Source organism: Pinus tabuliformis, chromosome 7 (genome assembly GCF_031772625.1).
Source record: "Pinus tabuliformis cultivar Carrire ecotype Pingquan chromosome 7, CPIR1, whole genome shotgun sequence".
In the NCBI taxonomy this organism is placed as follows: Eukaryota; Viridiplantae; Streptophyta; class Pinopsida; order Pinales; family Pinaceae; genus Pinus; species Pinus tabuliformis.
In genome coordinates, this window is record NC_142293.1 from 1,665,650,399 (window position 1) to 1,665,676,722 (window position 26,324).

A 26,324-nucleotide genomic window follows, 5' to 3' on the forward strand; every position below is an offset into this window, starting at 1 on the left:
TTTCATATAGTGTGCTAGATTGGGTATAGATGAGGTCCAAATATTGAGCATGCATAATTACTTCTTCTTCAGTCACAATCCTGCCTTTAGCTACATCCTCTGTGATAGATGGCAACGTGGATTTAATGAACCTTTCCACTAAAAATTGATCCAAAACATAGGTATTAACCAACCGACCATAACACCACCACTCATGAATGTGATCATAAATGTGAGTGGCTTTATTTTGTTTAAAGCTGGTCAAAAGTTTCATTCCAGTTTCATACCAGATGGGTAACTAGAAATGCGTGAGGACAGTGGTAGCTAAGGAACTGAAATCATGAAACGAATACTTATGTAATTCAATGTACCATTTAGTTGTAGTACCTATAAAAGTACGTTGGAAAAGTCGTAATCATATGGAATCATCATTAAGGGAGTTCGGAGAACACTATAGATGATACGTCATGACATGGGTCGATGGGTCTTCTCCAGGATTTCCATTAAAATTTGGGATATTCGAATGCCATTTGGTAGGAATTATCGACCACCAAGGAAAATGAGCGATTGGATCATTGGTGAGCTGAGTTAAGTCTGGAAATTCAAGAGTCGCCAAAAAAGGTAATTGCTGGTTAAAATATGGTGGAGGATATCTTGGATAAGAAGTAATAGCTTGATCAATAGGCACTTACATTCCTTGATAAGGAGGGTTCTTATAAAAAGGAATCCGGGCACCAAAATAAGGAGAATTTCGGTAACTAGCATACATGTAACCTTGTTGACCAGGTGCAGGATAACCTTCCAAAGGTTGGAATGGATGGGTTTGGAAATGTTGGCCTTGAAAGGCACTTGAGGAACTCCCTAATAAGTTCTATACTGTTTCCCCATGGTATTTTTCATCATCCTAGCATAAGGTGGGTTCGATTGGGGTTGTTCTATATTATACACAATCTGTCCTACTTGAATTTGTGGAATACCTTTCCCAAGCGATTGAGATTGTAAGATACCTTACAAGGGTTGGGTAACTGGAACATGAGGGGTATTAGATACTAACAGAATAGGTTGATATGCAATAACATCCTATAAAGTTTGACTTACATATATTTGAGCTTGTTGGGGTACATGATGATGGGTATGAATTTGAGATGAAGATGACATAGGTTGAGGATTAAAAAATCGGTCCCAAAACAAACTAGGTTGGATGGGAAAAGTAAGCTTCCATCCTAGGGAAAGGAGGATTATAATAATGTTGATTACCAATTTCAGGTATACCAACAATAGGCTTCCCCCATGCCATAGGAGGAGGGGATGATGGAGGCAACTACAACCTAGATGGAGGGCACCCAACATAAGGAGACTTAGGTTGTTGAAGATAAAACTTTCCACTAACATAAGGGACAACATACTATTCAATAATAGTTGTAGGTGGAGGAGACAAATCATGTTGAGTAGCGTTCATAAGAGAAGGGCCATATAGAATACCCAAAATGGATGATATTGGAGAGGTCTAAGGACTAGAAGTTGCATGAGAGAAGGTACCAGATAAAGACCGATAGCCAAGTGGGACGGATGAGCCACCATACATATGTGCCTCTGGTGATGTTGCAAACATGGAAGAGGAAGAAATATTTAATTTCTCAATCATAGTGGCGGATATGAGTTGGGAAGTCAAATCGTATTTAATCATGGTTAAAAATCCCAATGAAGATTGCTGCGAGAAATCCATGGGTGAGTCAAAAGAATCAGGTAAAGGAGTTTGTGTTGGAGTCTTAAGAGGAGGAATAGGATCATTCTAATAAAAATGGAGTCCACTCCAATGAACATGAGTAGACAGATGAGGCTTTTCTTGTGGGGTCTCTTCAATACTCACAAGTCCATATGGAAGAGGTTCATTGTCGAGTCTAAGAAATAAGGTTGGAGGTTTTGTTTGAGACAAAGAAAGAGAAGGGGAAGGACATGTAGTAACAAATGAAGATTGTTGAGTTTCCTTTATGGATTGAGGGGGTGTGGACCTAGGTTTATGGTTAGCTGCATCAACCAACAAAACCCTACGTTGCCGGCCCTTTCGGCAACAACCCACATAGCATAGGCCGCACTCTCACCCGAGGCAGTATTGGGGGATGACAAAACTAGGTTTTTACATCTAGAGGTCTATGAGATGGGGTTTTGTTACTTCTAGGGCCTTATTCTAACCTTTGCGACCCCTAACCCTTGAAATGAGGAAATTAAGATAACTTATAGAAAAGAGATCCTCACTCTGCGTTGATTGCCTTAAACATTCATAACATCAAGTAATCTAACATATATACTACGTTCATGCATCAGTTAAGTGTTTCTTAAGATAAATGAAGAAATCAAAGTGAATACACAGAAAATGCAGAAGTAAACCTAAAGTCATAGATACATAGATATTTCTCCAAAATAGTATTTATTATGATTAAGCCTTCTATTACAAACTCGTTCTTCCCTGCGCACACAACTATAGAGGCTCATGCATTCAGCTACAGACTTACCAAGGTCTCTGCACACACAGCTGCAGGAGATTTCCCCTTCTCCTAAGTACTAAAAACAAAATATTATGCCTTATAAAACTTAACTTCTTAACCAACTAAGGGGCTATAACCTTCCTAAATACCCTTTGACTCGTATGACCTTTGCGCTCCACTCCTCAAAATGCAGAGACTTTACAAAAATAACAAAAAATATTACAAAATTGACCCCAGGGGACCCTGTCCCAACAGGACCCCAACAAAAAGTTGTGACTCACCCTTGAGTCACTCTGCTGGCGACACCTTGATCTTCGCCTGTAGCTCACTAAATTCAATCTTTAATACCTGTAGGTCTATTTTCCCCTACGCAGCAGGCTGGTGGACTTCTTCAACAGATTTCTCCGTAGGTTGGGCCTTCAACTGCAAGGCCCATTGTTCTTTGTGTTTGTTGCATGCCCTTCAGCTTGCCCTGTACTGACAGCGTCAACCGACTGGCCTCATCCGCCAATGGTTGCATCCTTGAAGATATGATGGATTCTTTGTGACACAACTCATTAATTTCACTCAGGATGAGCTTGCCTTCCTGTAACCTGGTGAACCTTTTCACTGGAGCTAAGGTTTGTGTGGTTGACCTGATATCATTAAACTGTCTCTGCTTCTCTCTGATGTCTGCTTCAATCTTCGGCAGAGTTGGATCCTCTTGCAACAGGGTCCATAATTCCATGGCCTGCTCGAACAACTGAGTGCAACCCTTGACTGCAACTTCCAAGGTGGTCATCTCTTCTTTAATAGAAGCTTCGCGCTGCTTTTAGACTTCTGGAGGGGTAGTGTGTTGCAGATTAATTTCTAGCTCCGAGATTTGTAGTTGTAGCTCGAACATGAAATTAATGATTTCTTTCTGTGGCTCCTTTACTATGACAACGATCTTTTGAATGTTTTCTATAGAGGCCACGTTAGCTAGAATCTGGAGCTCGCGAAGCTCACTACAGGCATGTGAAATAGCTGACTCCAGTTGCTGACTTCGCATTGTTACCTTCTCCTTTTCCTTGAAGGCCTGCACCTTTTCCTCAAATATATGTTGATTATTTTTTTTTACCTCATTGATGATCAATAATGCACGTTGTTCCCTAATTTAGAACTTGTCTGACACCCCTTGGTACAACTCGTGCAGAGTCTGAATAGGAAGCATTGCCAGATTCAGACTCAGATCCTTTATGTGTAGCAGGTGTGCCCTGCCTTCTACTAAGTCAATGTGTAGGGACCCCTCCAGTAGTTGTATTTTTAAGAGATCCAAGGCGAATTCTGCTTCTAGGGCTGACCCACTCGCTTATTTCAGGCTTGCTTGCTTCATGCTTGTTTGTCCCATTCTCACTTGAATGAGAATTGTTTGGACCTACAATTCCCATAGGCCCTCTTCTACCTTACCTAGTGTTTTTTGGTATTGTGCTTCAAAGTGGCCCCAAAGATCCATCATTGCATCCTAGACCACATCCCCAATTTCATCTAGGTCCCCCTTTGTGAGGAACAAAGGCGTCGTACTCGCTGCTTTATCTGATTTTTACTTCTTGCATGGCCCTGTTGAACTCCTTTTCTGCCACTTCTTGATGATCAAGGCGGACTCCAAGCTTGCACCCCCTTACTCTTCTCCCTCTATCTCTTCCTCCACATCTTTGCACTTGGTGTCTAACTTGTTGAGGTCAATGGTGGCCTGCAACGCACTCTTTTCCTTTACTATTTCTTTTTCCTTGGAAACCACTTCTTTCTCCTTTGCAGTAGCTTCTTTCTGTTGCACGGCCTTTTCTCTTGTTGCACCCTTTTATTTAGCGGAAGCCTTCTGTGCTTCCTTCTTCTTTTCTTCTTCCATGGTGGTTGTGGTTTGCGCCATGTTCTACGCCACTGCACCTTCAACAACCTTACTGGTACCTGCATCAGCATCATAAGGGGTGAGCTGGTCACTTGGCCACTTACTCACAACCCCTACCATATTGTCCTTAGCGAATAAGTAAGGAAACTTGTGCCACATTCCATTGGCATATTTCTTTACGCGGATGTGTAGATTATGGAAATATGCCTTGAATTTTGTGACATTTACATACTGCTCGTGAAAACTTGGTGATAACCTTGGATGTTGGTTAATCACCATCCTGAGCTCTAACTCAAACAAGACTCAAAATATCTATATCTCCATCACTCGTGCAAGGTCTTTGGTAGCCCATAGCGAAGTGAACTGCGCGGCATCAGGTAGGTATGAGTCCTGCCGAGGGAATTGGCTTTCTTCGGGCATCCTCCAGGCCACCAACATAATCAATAACTTAAACCACGTGTAGTGGAATGCCTTTCCCTCATCCCGGGCCTCTCTGCAGTCCTCCAAAATTCATGACATAAATATTGAGCCCAGTTATTCTAGACTCCTTTAGCACACTGCGCAACCAAAGAAATGTTTGGTGCTGACACTTCATTGGCATGACACCTCCTCATGATATTACCAACCAGGATTTGTGCAGAAAACTGCACCATGCCATCTGAGTGGACTGACTGGAGTAAACGTGTGACTTCTTGACCAGACAAAAATCACTCTTCATTTGGTCTGCCAACTTCTTCTCTTGCAACTTTCCTACGAAAGACTCCACAGGGTCCACCCTTTGGTATCGCAAAAAGGTTATTCTGTGCATCATCATGTCAACGATCTAGATGGGCCCTCCCAACCAGAGGCACCTATCATGCACCAATGTCAATAATTGGAGCACACAAACTATATAACAGTGGTGTGATTGAAGTGAAACACCCACAACATATTTAGGAGCCCTGCGCCCCAAAATCTAGCCACCCATTTCATTGGATCAAGCTACATGATGTCTAACTCTTCATAGTAGTCCTTCTTTAGGTACTTACTCGGTGCCGACTATGCAAACCTTTCATGGTACCCTAGGTCCCAATCATCCATTTTCAAGTTTGGTATACGGGCTAGAAACGAGCCTTGAAATAGCACGTTCTTGGTAGCAAAGGTGTGGAGACCATAAAATTTGCAGAATTTCGGTCTTTGGGCACTTTAGCTATGGATTTTCTAGGTTGTATATACAACGGTAGCTGAGTTATCAGCTCAGCCTCTTCTGCATCAATTTCCTCTATTCCTCCATGCAGTTCTTCCCCATCTAGGTCTAGGGGCTCTATTGGACGTTTGAATCTATCCATCTTTCACTTCTGGCGTATTTCGGTTGGGTTTTTCCATTGTGATTTTCACACCAGTGCTTGGTGAGGCTTCTTCTGCTTTATCTCCCTTCATGGAACCATATGGCTTAGGCCTTGGCGACCTAGGCACAGTAGTAGGAAATCCTCTAGGTATAGGTTGGGATGACTCTGTGTCAGTTTCTGTGTTATTCATTATCTTGATGATTATCTCATGGCGCCAATCATGTAAGTTTGTGAATTTCAGCTGTGAAATAATTCTCTCCCAAATGTTATCAGACATATAACACTTTTCTTGGTGCAAACTAAGGTGAAAAAGCTTAAGGCAAATGATAAGGAATAAAAGTGTTTGAATGCGGAGCAACATGCCATATTTATAGGTTAGTTTGTATTCGAACTCAATCGTTCCCTCCAATTAATTCACTTTTGGTGGCATATTTCCAAATATATGCATCTTAAATTCTCCCACCCCTCGCTCCTTTTAACGAAAAAATCACCATCCAATTAGATACATTGCCTTCAATGGTCATGTTTTTGCCTGGTTGCATGGGGCCCACCATTCTAGCATAGCTCGTTCTTCAGAGCTCTCCTTTGCGCCTTGCCTTGATATGTCATGCAACCCTATCACTTCGCCCATCCTTCCTTTTGGAAGTGTAGTTTATAGTCCCACACTCCCTTGCAACTTCTTGGAACACTAAGACTATCCCACATCCATATAGTCATTATACAGGGGTGGGATCACCCATGCACAACTTTAATCGACTCCCATTGACATTTCCTGGAAATAATTCCCCATTCAGTTTTGCAAGCTGAACTGTGCCTCCATTTGTAATCTACTTAATAATATATGGCCCTATACAATGCATTTGGAACTTCCATAGAAACTTTGTGAACTTACTGTCATCCAATAGTACCAAATCATTGTTCTTAAAGGTGCATTGTTAGATATGGTGATCACACCATGCCTTTTCGCGATTCTTCTGCACTTGCTGATGAAAACCCACCAACAACCAATCTTCATGTTGAAGAAAGTGTAACTAAGTTCAGTCTTCATAATAACATGATCTTCGTAAATGATGTAATAAAAAGAATAAATTATTTTTTATACGTTGCTACATGGGTTTCATGAGAAAGAAGTGTCATTAGGTCAAATACTTCTTCTTGATGTCTTTAGGATTTTATTATTATGTGAAAGGGTCATGTCATTTGTAGAGAATCTCTTTAAGAGCCTATGTAAAATGTATTGATGTGAAAGAAGCCCTCCAAGATGAAGATCAATCCTCCATTGGCAAGTTCGAGAAGTCTGCAAGAAAATCAATAAAGAATTCTTCATGTCGAATCCAAAAAATGAATAAATAAATAAATGGTAGTCATGTCGGCTTGGTTAAAATGAAATGACAATTCATGAACTCACATTGGCTCAAATGTGTGGCACAAACCACTATAAATACCTGTCTAGGGTCAATGCAAAACACACAAGAAGATATTTCAATTTATCTCTCTAAAATTTCGGATGGCTAGGAACAGATCTATATCACAGCAAGGAGATACTTCAGGGTTGTGGAAGGAGAGATATCACCATGATATTCAGATGGGTACAAGGTCTAAGGTTCACATAAAAGGAGGGAAAAATAGTGGTGATTATAGTGAATAATCACAAAATCAAAACCCTTGTAGACCCCTGAGATATCGTCTCTTTTGGAAGGCATCACTGGAGTGTAATCTCGCCATGATTGTGATCTTGGAGCATATCACAGTAAGAAGATTTGGATCTTTCTCCTAGTAGCCTCGGCACATATGTATATCTCAGTGATCCTTCAACAGCATGCCATTTCAGAATTCATTCAAGAATGCAATCATTTATGGATGGAACAGTCTCGGCACACACACACACACACACACACAACAATGTAAACTTTGAAACGGGAACTGATACTATTACCCGTTTCGTAGAGATAGCAAAAAACTGACATGATTTTGAAAAGGGATGATGCAGAACACATATGTTTTTTATAGAGCATAGTTTTTGGCACTTTAATTTTTTTTATGTACATTACGTTTTAGAATGGTAGTGATATTCATGCTGATTTAAAAAAGTGGGTATTTTAGATTAGACCCTTTTTTTAAAAGACCTATTTTTTGGCTTTAAATTTTATAATGTATGAAATGTAAATAATTATTTTGTAAATTTGATAATTTTTGAAGTGGTCGTTTTCTTCATATATATATATATATATATATATATATATATATATATATATATATATATATATATATATATATCTATATATATATATATATATATATATATATATATATATATATATATATATATGTTTAATTTTAATTTTTTTGTAGTGAGGTTTTTATTGTATTGCATTCTTAGATTAGAAGGTCGATATTTTGAATTTTCGATATTCTACATATTTATACATCCTTAATTAATTTTCCAACCCACATGAAATAATTGTTTCTAAAAAACAATATTTTTTAACAATGGACAAAAAAATAACCCTTAACATAAATATAACTAAAAAACTACACGTTTTGATAATTTTCTGCTAGAATTGACATGTCAAAATCACAAATTTTTATACGAAAATTTTAAATAAAAATGGTTAAATAATAGTTTTTTTTATGAATTTCATGTCAAAAAAATAATAATAATCACTTTTTTCTCAAAAAAAAAATGATTAACTTAAAAATTAGTGCGAAAATCACATATTGAAAATATTGAATGCATAACAACCTTAATTGAGTGTTTATTCTTCTCATAAAATGTCAAAGTCAAAACATTGCAAAGCTTGATTTCCAGGCATAACTTAAATTTAATCAACAATGTCATGTAATCCAAACTCTTCATCCTCTAAAGTTTCATCATTGTCTTCTTCCACAATATTTTTTGCTTCCTTTTTCTCATTTTCCTCTTCTAATGGATCTTTGAATCGGGCGTGAGTGGGTGGGTGTGCGGGCAGGGAAGCAGAGGTCGGGCGGGCGGGCAGGCCGTTGGGGTGGCCCGACGTCCCGCCAGCTCGGATAGGGGCTGAACGATTCTGGGAATCGCCCAGCCACCAGCCGGGTAGGCGGGCGGGCCGTCGGGGTGGTGTCGGCCTATGTCGCGCCATCGCTACGTCCCGCACACCCGCCCGGCTGGTCGCTAGGCGATTCCAGGAATCACCCAGCCACCGGCCGGGCTGGCGTGCGGACCGCAGCGGTGGTGCGGCACAGGTCGGCGCCACCTCGGCGGCCCGCCCGCCCACTTGGCTAGTGGTTGGGTGATTCTAGCTGCTGGGGTGGCACCGGCCTATGTCGCGCCACCCTGGAGGCCCACCTGCCTGCCCGGCTGGTGGTTGGGCAATTCCTATAATCGCCCAACCACCAGTTGGGTGGGTGGCCAGGGTGGCGCCAGCACAGGCCTTGCCACCCCAGTGGCCCGCACGCCAGCCCGACTGGTGGTTGGGTGATTCTGGGAAATGCCCAGCCACCAGCTAGGTGGGTGTATCGGCCACCGGGGTGGTGCTATCCCTGGCAGCGCCACCCCGGGCGGCCCGCTCGCCTACCCAACTGGTGGCTAGGTGATTCCCGGAATCGCTCAGCCACCAGCCGGGCGGGCGGGCAAGCCGCCGGAGTGGTGCAACATATGTCGCTGCCACCCTAACGGCTGGAATCACCCAGCCACCAACCGGGTGTGCAGGCAGGCCGCTGGGGTGGCGCCAGCTTAGGCCGTGCCACCCTAGTGGCTAGCTCGCTCGCCCGGCAGGTGGATGAGCGATTCCCGGAATCACCAAGTCACCAGCCGAGCGGGCAGGCGGGCCGCGAGGGTGGCGACAGCCCATGCCGCGCAACACTGGCGGCCCACCCGCTCGCCTGGCTAGTTGCTAGGTATTTCTAGGAGTCACCCAACCACCAACTGGGCGGGCAGGCGGGCCACCGGGGTGGCGTGGCCAAGCTGGTGCAGCCTCGCAAGTCAGGCTGGTGGCTGGGAGATTCCGGGAATAACCCAGCCACCAGCTGGCCAGGCGGGTGGGCAGCCGGGGTGGCGCCGGCCCATGCTGCACCACCCCGGTAGCCCGCCCACGCGCGCGGCTGGTGGCTGGGAATGAGGCAGAGGCTGACGCCACCACGGCGGCCGGAATCACCCAGCCCGGCTGGTGGCTGGGCAATTCCAAGAATCACCCAACCACGAGCCAGGCGGGCGGGCGGGATGCCGAGGTAGCTCCAACCACGAGTCAGGCGGGCGGCTGGGCAGGCCACTGGCATGGTGTGGCCAGGGCTGGCGCCACCCCGGTAACCTGCCCACTTGCCCAGCTGGTGGCTGGGTGATTCCCAGAATTGCCCAGCCACCATCCAGGATGGCGGGCTGGCCACTCGGGTGGTGCCAGCCCTGGTCGCGCAACCCCGGTGGTCTGCCCAACCGCCCACCCGGTTGCTGGCTAGGCGATTCCGAGAATCGACCATCCACCAGCCAGGTGGGCGGGCGGGCCGCTGGGGTGGCGCCAGCCTGGATCACCTAGCCGCCAACCGGGTGGGCCACAGGGGTGGCACAAGCCTGGATCACCCAGCCGCCAGCCGGGTGGGCAGGTGGGCTACCAGGGTGGCGCGGCTAGTGCTGGTGCCACCCCGGTTGTAAGGACCTCCGATTGTGGTTGCGGCTTACGGCGGGCGCACGCTCCTCCGATTAACGAAAACGACTAATTGTTGGTTGCCATCGCACTTGGGCACACGTGGTAATGAGCGTGCGGAAGGTTATGTATATGCGGTGGATGAAAGGCGATTGGCATACCCACGAGCTGATGGTGGATAACCAAGGTGAGGGGTGCTCATGTTATAATTTATGAGGTCGGCCAAGATGGAACGCACGTCCATTGGTGCGTATATATTGGTGAGGCCTGCGGTACATTTCAACGAACACTTCGCTCTTGAAGAGGCACGCATAGACAAGAGGAAAAAGTGCGCAGTCTTGGTTGGTTAATGCGCATAACTCATGCGCATACTTTGGAGAAGGCACAGGAATACTTCTTGGTTGGTGGTCAGTGCGGTATTGGGTAAAAGAGTGCGGTTGTGCAATTTTGTGTAGGACTTGGTTAAGGGATCTTTGGTGGCTCGGGTGAGCACTTCCCTTCATGCAAGGGTGCACAAGATGTTGTAAAAAGGCAGGTGGCATGTCTATTGTAAAATTGGTTAAGTGTGAGACTTGGTTCGGCCAAGACACACTGTTGTATTTTAAACTGATATTCTTAATATATTATCGGGCAGACTTTCTGGGAGTTGCCCCTCCCTTTGTACTTGCTTATTGTTGATGTTCTCGGTTTATTGTTCATGGTTAATAATTGAGAATGGTCTTCGCTAAAGTATAAAGGATAATGCTTTATTCAGTTGCAAAAACATAAGTTAAGTATGTTCATGTTGAAGTAGGCTTAGTCCATGGGTGTTAGTATTGTTAAAAAGAAAGCTCTCGGTGGTGTCGCACCTTGCTACAAGCGGTTGGATGATCACCGCAGGTGTAGGGGCGTGACAGTTGGTATCAGAGCTCGGTCAGGAGCTGGTGGAGCAAGTTTGAGGACACTTGAAAATTGATGACAGTTGAAGCCGATGCAGATAAGGTTATGGAGAAATCATGGATGAATAGTCTGGGTTTCGTAGACTTGATGGTTCATGGCAAGACCATTCAAGCTCTGGTAGACACAGGTGCTACACATAACTTTATGACGACATGGTTAGCAAAAGGGGCTGGACTGATGATCTCCCCATCAGATATGGAGGTCAAGGCAGTAAACCCTAGAGCTAAGGTGGCAGGTTTCTTACATGATATACCTGTGCAGATAAAAGGCTGGAAGGGTCAGTTGGACTTCACAGTGATGGAGATGAACGACTTCGATATGATACTTGGACAAGATTTCTTGAAAGGCAACAAGGCTATTTTTGTCCCCTTCTGTGATGAAGATGTTGCAGACATGACTACGATGGAGGATGAACTTGAGGCTGATCAAGTTGAACCAGGATCGTGCAGGTTGTCAACATGGATGGATGAGGTCACTCACATGGAGGAGCCTCATGATGATGAAGTAAGTAATGATACTTGTGTTTCATTTGGGCATTTGGGAGATGGACCATGTGCAGTAAAGGACAAAGTCAATTTTCCAAGGCAAGGGGACATCTTACCATGGATGACTATGATGGAACCTTGTATGGAAGAGCAAAGATTGTCAACTATTGCAGGGCTTGTTGGGGCCACTTGTGACTTTGTGATGAAAGGTGCAAGGACCCGGGACAAGGGTGGAACTTGATGACCGTTATGGAGGATTGGGTCATGCTTTAGCCACATAAAGGATTGGCTAAGTGCCCAGCATGACTCATGGAAAGATTGAGGAGGGCACACACTTATGATGCTTTGGTGATACACTTGAGCATGGGTTGAGCCGAGACTCAACTACTTTCTACACATGGGAGCTGATTTGATCAAGGATCATGGGCAGCACATGGATAGATGGGACAAGTGCATACTTGTTTCTATGAAGACTTGAGGATGGCACATTGCAGATGATGAAGAGAGCTTCATTGACCTGAATGGGGCACATAGGGAGTTGGTTTGAGGAGATGAGACACACATACGGGCAACATGTTGCAGATGAGATGGATGGAGTTTCCATGGACCTGAGCATGGATTATGGAGATACATACTTTGGTATGGTGAGCTTGGTGGCAGCGGTCACTAGGTCGGGACATAGTGGAGAAAGAGTCTATACATATGTTGCAAAGATGTTTGCCTTGTGTAGAAAGGTCGACATCCTGAATGATAATGATCTTGGTGGAGAGCTATCAGGATGAATCGTTGTCGAGGACGACAACGATTTCAGGTGGAGGAGAATGTAAGGACCTCTGATTGTGGTTGTGGCTTACGGCGGGTGCGCGATCCTCCGATTAACGAAAATGACTAAGTGTTGGTCACCATCGCACTTGGGCGCACGTGGTAATGAGCGTGCGGAAGGTTATGTATATGCAGTGGATGAAAGGCGATTGGCATACCCACGAGCCGACGGTGGATAACCAAGGTGAGGGGCGCTCATGTTATAATTTATGAGGAACGCACGTCCATTGGTGCGTATATATTGGTGAGGCCTGGGTACATTTCAATGAACACTTCGCTCTTGAAGAGGAACGCATAGACAAGAGGAAAAAGTGCACAGTCTTAGTTGGTTAATGCGCATAACTCATGCGCATAGTTTGGAGAAGGCGCAGGAATACTTCTTGGTTGGTGGTCAGTGCGGTATTGGGTAAAAGAGTGTGGCTGTGCAGTTTTGTGTAGGACTTGGCTAAGGGATCTTTGGTGGCTCGGGTGAGCACTTCCCTTCATGCAAGGGTGCACAAGATGTTGTAAAAAGGCAGGTGGCCTGTCTATTGTAAAATTGGTTAAGTGTGAGACTTGGTTCAGCCAAGACACACTGTTATATTGTAAACTGATATTCTTAATATATTGTCGAGCAGACTTTCTGGGAGTTGCCCCTCCCTTTGTACTTGCTTATTGTTGATGGTTCTTGGTTTATTGTTCATGGTTAATAATTGAGAATGGTCTTCGCTAAAGTATAAAGGATAGTGCTTTATTCAGTTACAAAAACATAAGTTAAGTATGTTCATGTTGAAGTCGGCGTAGTCCACGGGTGTTAGTATTGTTAAAAACAAAGCTCTCGGTGGTGCCGCACCTCACTACAAGCAGTTGGAAGATCACCGCAGGTGTAGGGGCGTGACACCGGTAGCCGGAATCACCCACCCCGGCAGCCAGAATCACCCACCCCGGCTGGTGGCTGGGTGATTCCTGGAATCGCCCACCCCGACTGGTGGCTAGGTGGAATCGCCCACCCTGACTGGTGGCTAGGTGGAATCGCCTAGCCACCACCCGGGCAGGCCGCCGAGGTGGTGCAGCCAGGACTGGCGCCACCCCGACGGCCTACCCGCCGGGCCACCGGGGTGGCGCTCCCTAGGCGTGGGATTGGGTGGGTGAGGGGTCACGTGAGGAGTTGGGGTGGGCGTGGGCATGGGAAAGGGCAGGTGAGGGGGTGGGGTAGGTGAGGCCAAGTGAGGGGTCGGGGCGGTTGCATGTGCGAGGGTGGGTGAGGGGGCAAGGGGGCGGGCGACGGTGGATGACGGGGCGAGTGAGGGGGTGAGGGGGCGGGTGATGGCAAGGGTTGGTGAGGAGGTGGGTGGGTGTGTGAGGGGGTGGGCGAGAAGGGGGGTGGGTGTGTGAGGGTGTGGGCGAGAGGGGGGGTGGGTGTGTGAAGGGGTGGGCGAGAAGGGGGGGAGGGTGCGTGTGAGGGGGCGGAGGCCGGGTGCACTTGAGGGGGGCCGGGTGCACGTGAGGGGGGCAGAGGGTGGTTGCGTGTGAGGGGGTGGGCGAGAGGGGAGGTTGGGTATGTGAGGAGGTGGGCAAGAGGGGAGGGTGCATGTGCGGGGGGGGATGGCTGTGAGGTTGGGAGTGTTCGTGTGAAGGGGGGTGAGTGGGTGTGAGCGGAGGGGAGGGTGCATGTGAGGGGGGATGGGAGAGGGGGGGGGGGGAGGGTGCAATTGATGGGGGGGGGTGGGGGGGAGGGTGGGTGTGAGGGGTTGGCAGTGAGTGAGAAGGGGGGGTGCATGTGTGAGGGGGTGGGCAAGAGTGGGGGGGGGGAGGCTGGGCGAGAGGGGGTGGTGGAGGTGGGTGTGAGAGGGGGGGGGGTTGTGTGTGAGGGGGAAGGTGCGTGTGGGTGTGTGGGAGGTGGGCGGGTGGGGGCGGTTGCGTTTGAGCGGGGTGCGTGTGGGGTGAAGGTGGGTGTGAGGGGGAATGGTGTGTGTGAGGAGGAGAGGTGGGAGTGAGGGGGGACGAGGCCGAGGTGAGGGTGTGGTGGTGCGGCAGGTGGGTCGGCGGCCCCCACACCCGCCGCGGGGGTTGGGCGATTCTCAGAACCACCCAAGTCCACTCACCCACCCAGAAAACATGTTGAATTTATACTTAGGAAAGAAAAATGATATTCTACCAAAAACATTAATGGGTTTTTTTCCTCATAAACAACTTTGTTTGGCACATAAAATTTGGTTTTACTAACATCTTTTTAAAAGTTTGAAAATTGACCCTAAAAAATAAATCATTGTTCCAGTATCATCACTTTTGTTTTGAAGCTATATTTTGCACAAAAATTTCGTAGTCACTGCCATTTTTAAAAAATGTTCAAAATTGACCCCTAAAAAATAAAATCACCGTTCTAGTATACACACTTTTCGTTTTTAGCACTGTTTTTGATGTTTTTTCGGGGTTTTTTGGCCAGAGTTCACATTTTGAGTTTATAGTTCCCGTTTCAAAGTTTACATTGTTATATATATATATATATATACTATCTCAGTTAATAACAATCTCTCAGCTTTATATATATATATATATATATATATATAAAGCTGAGAGATTGTTATTAACTGAGATAGTATATATATATATATATATATATATATATATATATATATATATATACTATCTTAGTTAATAACAATCTCTCAGCTTACATGTAGTCTCAGCATAATCAGGTTGGGAGGAATCTATGTGATAACTGTGGCCACCACAGTCTAGGCATAACGAGGAGTAGTAACCATAGTTGCAAGAAGTAATGACGATGATTATTATTATAGTATTGGGCATAATGGAAGGGACAACGATGACAATGACAAGGATGGTCAGTCTCGGTAGTATAAAAAGGAGTGATAAGGATCCTGATCTCATAAGTGACTCACGTTATCCCAACCTACAATAAGATACAATCGTGATCCTATCATAAGTCCTGATCTTTGTTCCTGAAGATCATGATGTTGATGAAGGTGCAGAGATCACCTCTGTGGTAATTTCATGGGACATTCATGGTGCAACAAATATGTCATCAATGATGGCAACAATACTGAAGATATCAGCAAGGCAGTAATGTAGCAGTGATGATGATCTCAACAGTGTCCAAGGAAGATGATTGATTTCTTGGTATTCGTCAATTGGGATCTTTATAAGAAGAATTTCGCTTGGGCTTTCCTCTCCAAGAGGGAGAGATTTTGGCCTTGGCAGAAAGCCAAATACTTTGTGTTCTTGTTTCTTTTGTTTTTTGTAGCAGTTTGATGAAGTAAACACACACACTAATAATGAATGGAATATCAAGTTAAGATTAATTGTATAAATACTTCGCAAATTGTTATCATGTCAAAGAAGAATCACCTTAACATGCATGCCCTAAGATTCTTTAACACTTCCTCCAACTCAACGTGCTACGTGTCACATTCTTCCATGGTATCTTGATCTGCGATCTTTGTAACCGTAGCAATCCACAAACTAGCCGCTATGTATTCCATCGGCTTTACCACTTCTTGTCCATAGACCAATCTGAATGGAGTTTGCCCATTCAACTTCTTGCAAGTAGTTCTAGACACCCATAGAACAATGGGTATGCGCACATCCCAGTCATTTCACTTCGCATTGTAAATCTTTGTTAAGGCATTCCCCAGCATTTTGTTAAATGCTTCTACAGTTCTTTTTACTTGAGGATGATACAGCGTACAATTCTGGTGAGACATATGGAATTCTTCAAGAAAAGCATAAATTGTTGTTGAAAATAGCAACAATAAATGATAAAAATAGAATCTAGAAATTCGAGTTTAATTTGTCCTTGAATTAAACTGAGAATTAAAATCGAATTCTATTCTCACAACAACTTTTAAATAGCTAATTAAGTTTAATTAACTTAATTAGCTTAGGAATATCGAGTTGGAAGTCTTTCTGGAGTCATGTATATGTTCTCCCTATATTATAGGTGTCCAAGCTAAGTTAAGTATGAGTTGTCATTAGTTAACTTAGTTTATTGAGTTAACTGTAGTTAAATTAGTTCCAAAATGTTTGAGGAATTAATAGTGAGTTAACAGTCAGTTGGTGCACTAATGCATTAACTAGTGCTACTCCAATTAAGTAAATATTCCCTCATCAGAAACTCATGAATGCTGATTCTGACAAAGACCTAGTTTAGACTAGAGTGCAGGCATAATGTACTATTTGTTGTATAATTTTATGAGTTGTACAGATAGTGAAGGCATTCAGGAACTGAACCTAGAAGGGATTGTGTAGTTTTGGATGCACTAATTGTTGAAAATGGAAACAATAAATGCTTAAAATAGAAGTGATAAAAATAGCACTGTTATAAATAGCAGTTCGGGTACCTGTGTCAGACATAGCAACAAGGAATGAAAAATGGAAGTGCTAAAAATAGCATTTCGAGATGGATTCCAATTTTAGTTAGTCCCTAAACTAAAATTGAGAAGTAAAATTCAAATTTGATCTTAGCAGTTGTTTGTAAAATAATTAATTAATTCATCTTGAGTTAATTAGTTGTAGAAAATCAAACATGAAGTCTATCTGAAGACATGCATGTGTTTCTCCATTGATTGAGGAATTTACCCGTCAGTTAAAGAGATAAGGATGAGTTGAAATTTCAGCTGTAATTAGTTAGCTCAGTTAACTGAGTTAAGTCCAGTTAGATTAGTTCAAATATTTTGTTGAACTAATTGTGAGTTCAATTAGTTAATGCTTGCATGCATGTAACTGCTCCTCTCCAGATAAATGAATATTCTCTCATAAATAAGTCATGCATGTCAGTTCAATCAGAGACCGAGTTGAGATCAGAGGAAGGGACAGTGTACTATTAGTTGGATGATTTTTCCTATATAGGAAACTCATCCATGCAGAAGGATCTTATATCCTTCAAGATTGCACAGTTAGATCAGAGGTTAGTGAGTGTGTGAAGAGCCCAATTCACACAGGTGGCAACACTAGACCCCAAGGAAAACTGCGCAAGGAAATAAGAGGCTTGGAGGGTAGAGGAGAAGGTTTTCGAGAAGCCTTTGACTGTCTGTGAGCAGCAGAGGGATTGCAGAGAGAGAAGGATAGCTTGTGAACTGATTCTTTTTTTAATATGAACATATTTCCACTTGTATAATAATACAAGAGATTGGGGTTTGGGGTTGGCAACGAGTGAGAAGGTGGGGGTGCGTGTGTGAGGGGGTGGGCGAGAGCAGGGGGGGGGAGGCTGGGAGAGAGGGGGTGGTGGAGGTGGGTGTGAGAGGGGGGGTGTGTGTGAGGGGAAGGTGCGTGTGGGTGTGTGGGAGGTGGGCGGGTGGGGGCGGGGTGCGTGTGGGGGGGAGGTGGGTGTGAGGGGGAACGGTGTGTGTGAGGAGGGGAGGTGGGTGTGAGGGGGGATGGGGATGAGGTGAGGGTGTGGTGGTGGGGCAGGGGGGTCGGCGGCCCCCCCCACCCACCGCGGGGATTGGGCGATTCTCAGAACCACCCAAGTCCAATCGCCCACCCAGAAAACATGTTGAATTTATACTTAGGAAAGAAAAATGATATTCTACCAAAAACGTTAATGTGTTTTTTTCCTCATAAACAACTTTGTTTGGCACATAAAATTTGGTTTTACTAACATTTTTTTAAGAGTTTGAAAATTGACCCTAGAAAATAAATCATTGTTCAAGTATCATCACTTTTGTTTTGAAGCTATATTTTGCACAAAAATTTCGTAGTAAATTTCGTAGTCACTGCCATTTTTAAAACATGTTCAAAATTGACCCCTAAAAAATAAAATTACCGTTCCAGTATACACACTTTTCGTTTTTAGCACTGTTTTTGATGTTTTTTCGAGGTTTTTTGGCCAAAGTTCACGTTTTGAGTTTATAGTTCCCGTTTCAAAGTTTACATTGTTATCTATATATATATATATATATATATATATATATATATATATATATATATATATATATATATATATATATATATATATATATATATATATACTATCTCAGTTAATAACAATGTCTTGGCTTACATGTATTCTCGGCATAATCATGTTGGGAGGAATCTCTGTGATAACTGTGACCACCACAGTCTAGGCATAACGAGGAGCAGTAACCATAGTTGCAAGAAGTAATGACGATGATTAGTATTATAGTCTTGGCATAATGGAAGGGACAGTGATGACAATGACAAGGATGGTCAGTCTCGGCAGTATAAAAAGGAGTGACAAGGATCCTGATCTCATAAGTGACTCACGTTATCCCAACCTACAATAAGATACAATCATGATCCTATAATAAGTCCCGATCTCTGTTCCTGAAGATCATGATGTTTATGAAGGTGCAGAGATCACCTCTGTGGTAATTTCAAGGGACATTCACGGTGCAACAAATATGTTATCAATGATGGCAGTAGTATTGAAGATATCAGTAAGGCAGTAATGTAGCAGTGATGATGATCTCAACAGTGTCCAAGGAAGAGGATTGATTTCTTAGTATTGGAGAGGCAGATTGTGTCAAAGGTCATGTTCTTGGTATTTGTCAATTGGGATCTCTATAAGAAGAATTTCACGTGGGCTTTCCTCTCCAAGAGGGAGAGATTTTGGCCCTGGAAGAAAGCCAAATACTTTGTGTTCTTGTCTCTTTTGTTTTTGGTAGCAGCTTGATGAAGTAAACACGCACACTAATAATGAATGGAAGATCAAGTTAAGATTAATTGTATAAATACTTCGCAAATTGTTATCATGTCAAAGAAGAATCACCTTAACATGCATGCCCTAAGATTCTTTAACACTTCCTCCAACTCAACGAGCTACGCGTGACATTCTTCCATGGTATCTTGATCTGCGATCTTTGTAACCATAGCAATCCACAAACTGGCCACTATGAATTCCATCGGCTTTACCACTTCTTGTCCATAAACCAATCTGAACGGAGTTTGTCCATTCAACTTCTTGCAGGTAGTTCTAGACACCCATAGAATAATGGGTATGCGCACATCCCAGTCATTTCACTTCGCATTGTAAATCTTTGTTAAGGCATTCCCCAACATTTTGTTAAATGCTTCTATAGTTCTTTTTACTTGAGGATGATACAACGTACAATTCTGGTGAGACATATGGAATTCTTCAAGAAAAGCAGATATTGTTGTTGAAAATAGCAACAATAAATGATAAAAATAGAATCTAGAAATTCGAGTTTAATTTTTCCTTGAATTAAACTGAGAATTAAAATCGAATTCTATTCTCACAACAACTTTTAAATAGTTAATTAAGTTTAATTAACTTAATTAGCGTAGGAATTTTGAGTTGGAAGTCTTTCTGGAGTCATGTATATGTTCTCCCTATATTATAGGTGTCCAAGCTGACTTAAGTATGAGTTGTAATTAGTTAACTTAGTTTACTGAGTTAACTGTAGTTAAATTAGTTCCAAAATGTTTGAGGAATTAATAGTGAGTTAGCAGTCAGTTGGTGCATTAATGCATTAACTAGTGCTACTCCAATTAAGTAGATATTCCCTCATCAGAAACTCATCCATGCCGATTCTGACAAAGACCTAGTTTAGACTAGAGTGCAGGCACAGTGTACTATTTGTTGTATAATTTTATGAGTTGTACAGATGGTGCAGGCATTCAGGAACTGAACCTAGAAGGGATTGTATAGTTTTGGATGCACTAATTGTTGAAAATGGCAACAAGAAATGCTAAAAATAGAAGTGCTAAAAATAGAAATGCTATAAATAGCAGTTGGAGTACCAGTGTTGGACATAGCAACAAGGAATGAAAAATGGAAGTGCTAAAAATAGCATTTAGGATGGATTCCAATTTTAGTTAGTCCCTAAACTAAAATTGAGAAGTAAAATTCAAATTTGATCTTAGCAGTTGTTTGTAAAATAATTAATTAATTCATCTTGAGTTAATTAGTTGTAGAAAATCAAACATGAAGTCTGTGTGAAGACATGCAACCATTTCTCCATTGATTGAGGAATTTACCCGTCAGTTAAAGAGATAAGGATGAGTTGTAATTTGAGTTGTAATTAGTTAACTCAGTTAACTGAGTTAAGTCCAGTTAGATTAGTTCAAATAGTTTGTTGAACTAGTTGTGAGTTTAGTTAGTTAATGCTTGCATGCATGTAACTGCTGCTCTCCAGATAAATGAATATTCTCTCATAAATAACTCATGCATTTCAGTTCAATCAGAGACCGAGTTGAGATCAGAGGAAGGGACAATGTACTATTAGTTGGAGGATTTTTCCTATATAGGAAACTCATCCATGCATAAGGATCTTATCTCCTTCAGGATTGCGCAGTTAGATCAGAGGTTAGTGATTGTGTGAAGAGGCCAATTCATAAAGGTGGCAACATTGGACCCCAAGGAAAAATGCGCAAGGAAATAAGAGGCTTAGAGGGTAGAGGAGAAGGTTTTTTAGAAGCCTTTGACTGTCCGTGAACAGCAGAGGGATTGCAGAGAGAGAAGGATAGCTTGTGAGCTGATTCTTTTTGTAATATGAACATATTTCCACTTGTATAATAATACAGAGATTGGGGTTTTAGGCTAAGGCTTTCCCCGGGTTATTCTTATGTGCTCATGTGTGATTGATTTCTCATTCTCAGTTATATGTGTTCTATTTGATCTTGCTCATATTCATTTAAGCTTCCCCAAAGTTTGTTGTAGAATTAGATCTTGTATTTCGCTTTAGTATATTGCATAATCTGTTGATCTACAGTGGGAACTTCCACAGTAATTTCCCTTTAAGATAGGCTAATCATCCATATGTATTGCGCAAGGAAATAGGGAATTGGAGAGCTACAGAATTGGCTAAGTGTTGGCCAAGAGTTTTCCTGCGAGTTGGAGATTGATTTTACTGAGTGTTGGGATTGTTCTTGTGAGAACAAGCATTGTATTATCATCTCCGATTTCTGATTAATGCAATACAAATAGTGGGGTTTTGAGTTGTGGTTTTCCCGATTATTGTTCTTCCTCTTGTCAATTATTATTTTCATAGATATTTATGGGCTTCCACTGTAAAGAGTAGAAGTAGATTATTATCTCTTCTTTTAGTAGATTACATGAGCTTGTGAATCTATAGGATAATTCTACAATTGTTTCATTTAAGAAGTGTGAACCTATATCACTCATCAAGATCTTAGGGCAACCAAATCGAGATAGGATATATTCAAAAATAAACTTTGCAACTTTTTAGGGTCCTATAATAATAGGATTCATAATTTTGAATTGGCTATGGTTAGCCTTGTAATATTGTACATACTTTTTCTTTCTGCAAAATGTTTTCCATATAAAAAATTATAAAATATAAAGAGGGTATGTCCTAAAAGAATAATTAAAGGACAAAAAGAAAGAAAAAGGAAAGATAAAAAAAGTGAAAAATATGAACCCCAAAAAGAAATAAAATAGATCATGAAGGTGTGCAAATTCAAATGCCACTACCTTTTACCTTATTATGCAAAATAAGGTTCTGTGCAACTTGTCAAAAATGCCACAATCCATGATGGTCAAATGGCTTATTCTTGACTCATTCATGCTATAAATTTCATGTTGATAGATAGAGAATAAAGATCTAGCCAAACTGCTTAACCTTGGTTGATCAGTAGTTAAGTAGAGAATAATACTGAACTCACCAGTTTAATCTAAGCCATTGGAAGTTATAAGGATAGAATTAGATAGTTTTCATATCAAAAGAAAATGAAATAAAGGGTCAACAAGCTCAAATGCACCCATTGAAATGAAGAGAAAAAGTATGGGTAAATAAAGGGTGTAGAAGAATTTTTGCAAAGTGCACAAGGTTGCTAAGTGAAAAGCATGTTTATCATGCTTAATCTTATGTTTCATGTGCAGGAGGAATTGTGAGAAGGAAAGGGTATTCACCAAGCTTCTTTACTAATTTCTCGTCATTTCACTACACCCCCACATACTTATTTGCTAATTTCCCCCATTATCCCTTCATTACTTATAAATACCCTTCCCCATCATTTTGGCCTTTTACCCCTTGGTTTCACACATTTCCCTAGAAATTACCTTTCAAAAATCATTCCCCCTTCCCAAAACCCCTTTCCGTAGTGTGAAACCCATTTCCCATTACAAATATTACCTTCCCCCCTTATTAATTTCCCTATTCCCCTTAAAAACCCACAAAACCACCTTACCCTAAGTTTTTATTTACTATGCCCCCGCATTATGTAATTAACATCCCCACTTTGTATTTCCTGACAACCCTTTTTAACCCACCAACCCTTGGTGTAGTTAAAAAACCCCCACCACATAACCCATGGTCCCACCTTATTACTCGCTGCTTATATTAAAAAAACCCTGACATTATTGGTTAATTAATTACAATTATCTGTAATTAAATCCCAGGCCCTGCCAAATCACTTTCCCGATTCCATCTGTGCAACTCAACTGCTTGATATCCCTCTGATCTCCTACCCCCAGATCTGATGGTGTAAAACCATATCGCGCGGATTCATTGTCCGACTGTTAAAATCCCAAGAACACGCGAGATTCATGGTTTTAGCCGAGCGCTCTTTGGCTGGATGGCAACACCACGTTACATCACGTGCTCGCCAAAAATACTGTGCGCCATCCAAAAGCAGTGTGATGGTGAACAAAACCACCTCCCTGACTAAGCCAAAAACTACCCACTGTTCATTTAATAATTTCCACGCCAATATTTGATTGTTATTGTTGGGTTGTGTTATAATCTTTCCACGACTAGCCCACTTACTTAACCGGGGGGTTATAATTGGGGGACGAAGCCCCCCCTTTGTTGTGTTGATTGTATAGCGGGGGGGGGTTCATAGGGGGTTTGAGGGGTGTAGGTTACCCTACTCTATGGGGTCCGGGGCAGCACCCCAGAAAATTTTGTTTCTGGACCCTATATTAGGTTGGGCAGACCTACCTATGGTTTTGTGCATGATTTTCGCACATGTTTTGGATGCAATTGTTTTCGGTCCATGGTTTTGGATGAGATGGTTTTTGGTCCATTGTTTTGGACGCGATGGTTTTCGGTCCATGGTCTTGGACGCGATGGTTTTCGGTCCATGGTATTGGATGCTTCGACATGTATAAATATGTATTGTAACATTGAAAGGAACATAATGAAAAATCAAGCTGGTAGTCCCAGTTTTGGTATCCAGGTGAAAATCTCTGTGTATATCTGTTTTATGTGTTATGCTCTCGCATTTTTTATTTTTTGTGCTTTAGAATTCATATGCAAGTAACTTCTGTATCGGGTTAAAACCTACATTTGGTATCAGAGCTGTTTTAGCTTCAAGGGGACACCTTTGTTGCTGAGGGGTTTCGCTCGGGCCTGTGGTAAACCCTGTTCAGTGGGAGATCTGCGAGATCGATTATGGTGGTGAAAGAAGATGGTGAGCAGTGGAAAGATAGAGATCGAGACATTTAATGGTCAGAGTTTTGAGTTATGGAAACTCAAGGTGGAGGATCTGTTGGTGGATAAATATCAGTGGATCGCGGTAGATCCAAGTACTAAACCAATGGGATTGCCCAATGAAGAATGGAAGAAGTTGGATTGGAAGGCTAAGAGCATAGTACGATTGTGTGTCTCAGATTCAGTATTACTGAATGTATCAGGGGAAGCTACAATGAAGGCTTTGTGGGACAAGTTAGGGACTTTGTACCAATATAAGTCTCTGGTGAATAAACTATTCTGACAGAAAAAGCTGTATAACCTGAGGATAAGAGATGGAGACTCAGTGACATAAAATCTGAATGCATTTAATACTGTGGTAAGTCAGTTATTATATGTTGATATTAAAACTTTAGATGAAGATAAGTGCATCGGTTTGTTGTGTTCTCTACCAGATTCGTGGGATAGTCTGGTTATTGCAATAGGTAGCAATGCAACTGCCTTGCAGTTTGATGAAATAGTCTCATCCTTGCTAATGGATGAGATGAGACGGAAAAATATGGAGAGCCAGAATGGTGATGCCTTGTCTATACAAGGATGATCCCAGAACAAAAACAAAAATAAGTCATTGAGTGGGAGATATAAATCTAGAGGGAGATCTAAATCTCCAGGAAAACTTGTAAAGGTGGTGTGCTGGAAATGCGGAAAGGAAGGGCACTACAAAAGGGATTGTAAATCTAAAGATCCTGACAGAGGAAAGGGATCTGATGATGCTCCTTCTGCAGCGGCGAAAACCACCTCAGATGAAGGTGGGGATGTGTACCTGGCTTCTTCAAGTGCACATGTAGATCATGAGGCATGGTTGATTGACTCAGGTGCATCCTTTCACTTCACTCCCCATAGAGAGTGATTCTGCGAGTATGAGAAATATGATGGTAGTGATGTTTTCTTGGGGGATGACAGGAAGGCTAGAATCGTTGGTCGCAGAAAAGTAAAGTTGAAGTTGCAAGGTGGAAGGGTTTGAACACTTCCCGGTGTTCTGCATATTCCTGCATTAGCTAGAAATTTGATTTCTATAAGCAATATGGATGATGCAGGTGTAAAAACAGTGTTCGAGAAGGATACCTGCAAAATGGTTCGGGGAGCACTGGTATTGATGCAGGAGGTCTAGATTGGAACTCTGTACAGGCTGCAAGGTAGCACTATTATTGATGGGTGCAACAGTTCTCTGGTTCCTGAAAGTGGAGCAGAAAATATAGTGGTCTCTGGAGAGAAGACCATGTTGTAGTATCAAAGGCATGGACATATTAAAGAGAAGGGCCTTCGAATACTTCATGGTAAAGGTATGGTAGAAGTTGTTGGACCTCACTTCATGGTAAAGGTATGGTAGAAGTTGTTGGACCTCAGAATTACTCACTCTTTGACAACTTTTCTCACTTATCTCTCTTGTTTTTCCATAAAAGACAGATCCCCATCACTGATAAATGATAGATTTTGTCTCAAGGAAGACATTAAATGATTGACATGTTATACTTTTATTTTTTTCTATTTGAAATAAGTTTTTTCAAATTAGCTGTGGAACGTAGCCCATTCTGCAGCTAAACGTGTGTTCTGTAGCTACTTCCATGGTTGAACATGTTACAGGTGTCAAGCGAGGAAATTGGCCACATGGGCATCTCTGGAATGGTCATGACATGGATCCTATCCTAGTCACCCAACCCAGATCGACAAAAAATCCAAATCAAGACCATTGTCAAAGGTGGAGTCAAACGAAGAAACCCGAGAGAAATAGGACTCTACGTCCACTCTTCGTGGCTAATTAATAAATCTGACAGTTTTGTTGTAGCATTGACTCGAACCAGCCATCGGTGATAATAGTTTCACACAACCATCTTGCTGAATTAAAGTCACCTGTAGTTGATCAACCATTTACGTAGATCTGTTGTAATATTGGAGACCACCTATAGCTAAATTCTCTCAAAAGACAGTTAGGAATGTTTCTTTAAATATCAGTCGTACAGAACTGAGAAGGAGTTCGAATTTTTGCATGTATTAAGCTCAGACTTACAACTCTGTAATTTTGGAACTTATTTTCATGTTATTAATATGAAGCTGTGTTTGACCAAGTGATCGTTTGAAAGAGTATCTTCAGCAAGTTAGCAGCTCAACTCAGTCAGTTGCAGAGGGCGCTTGCACTGAAGGAGGTTTTTCTTTTGTTATTTTGTTTACTTTCATTATTTACTTTTAGCAATGTTTTTAGTTTAGGTTGATTTCCTATAGTTTGTTTCCTTTTAATTTTGTTCAGTATCATAATGTTAGAATTCAATGGTGCAGTCTTGTTTCTCCTATCTATTTCATAAATGAAACTTGTTTTGTTTTAACAGGGTAAGGTGGAAAAGTAACAAGGATGCATTGTTAATTAGTTTACTTACTGTTTGTTTCCTTTGT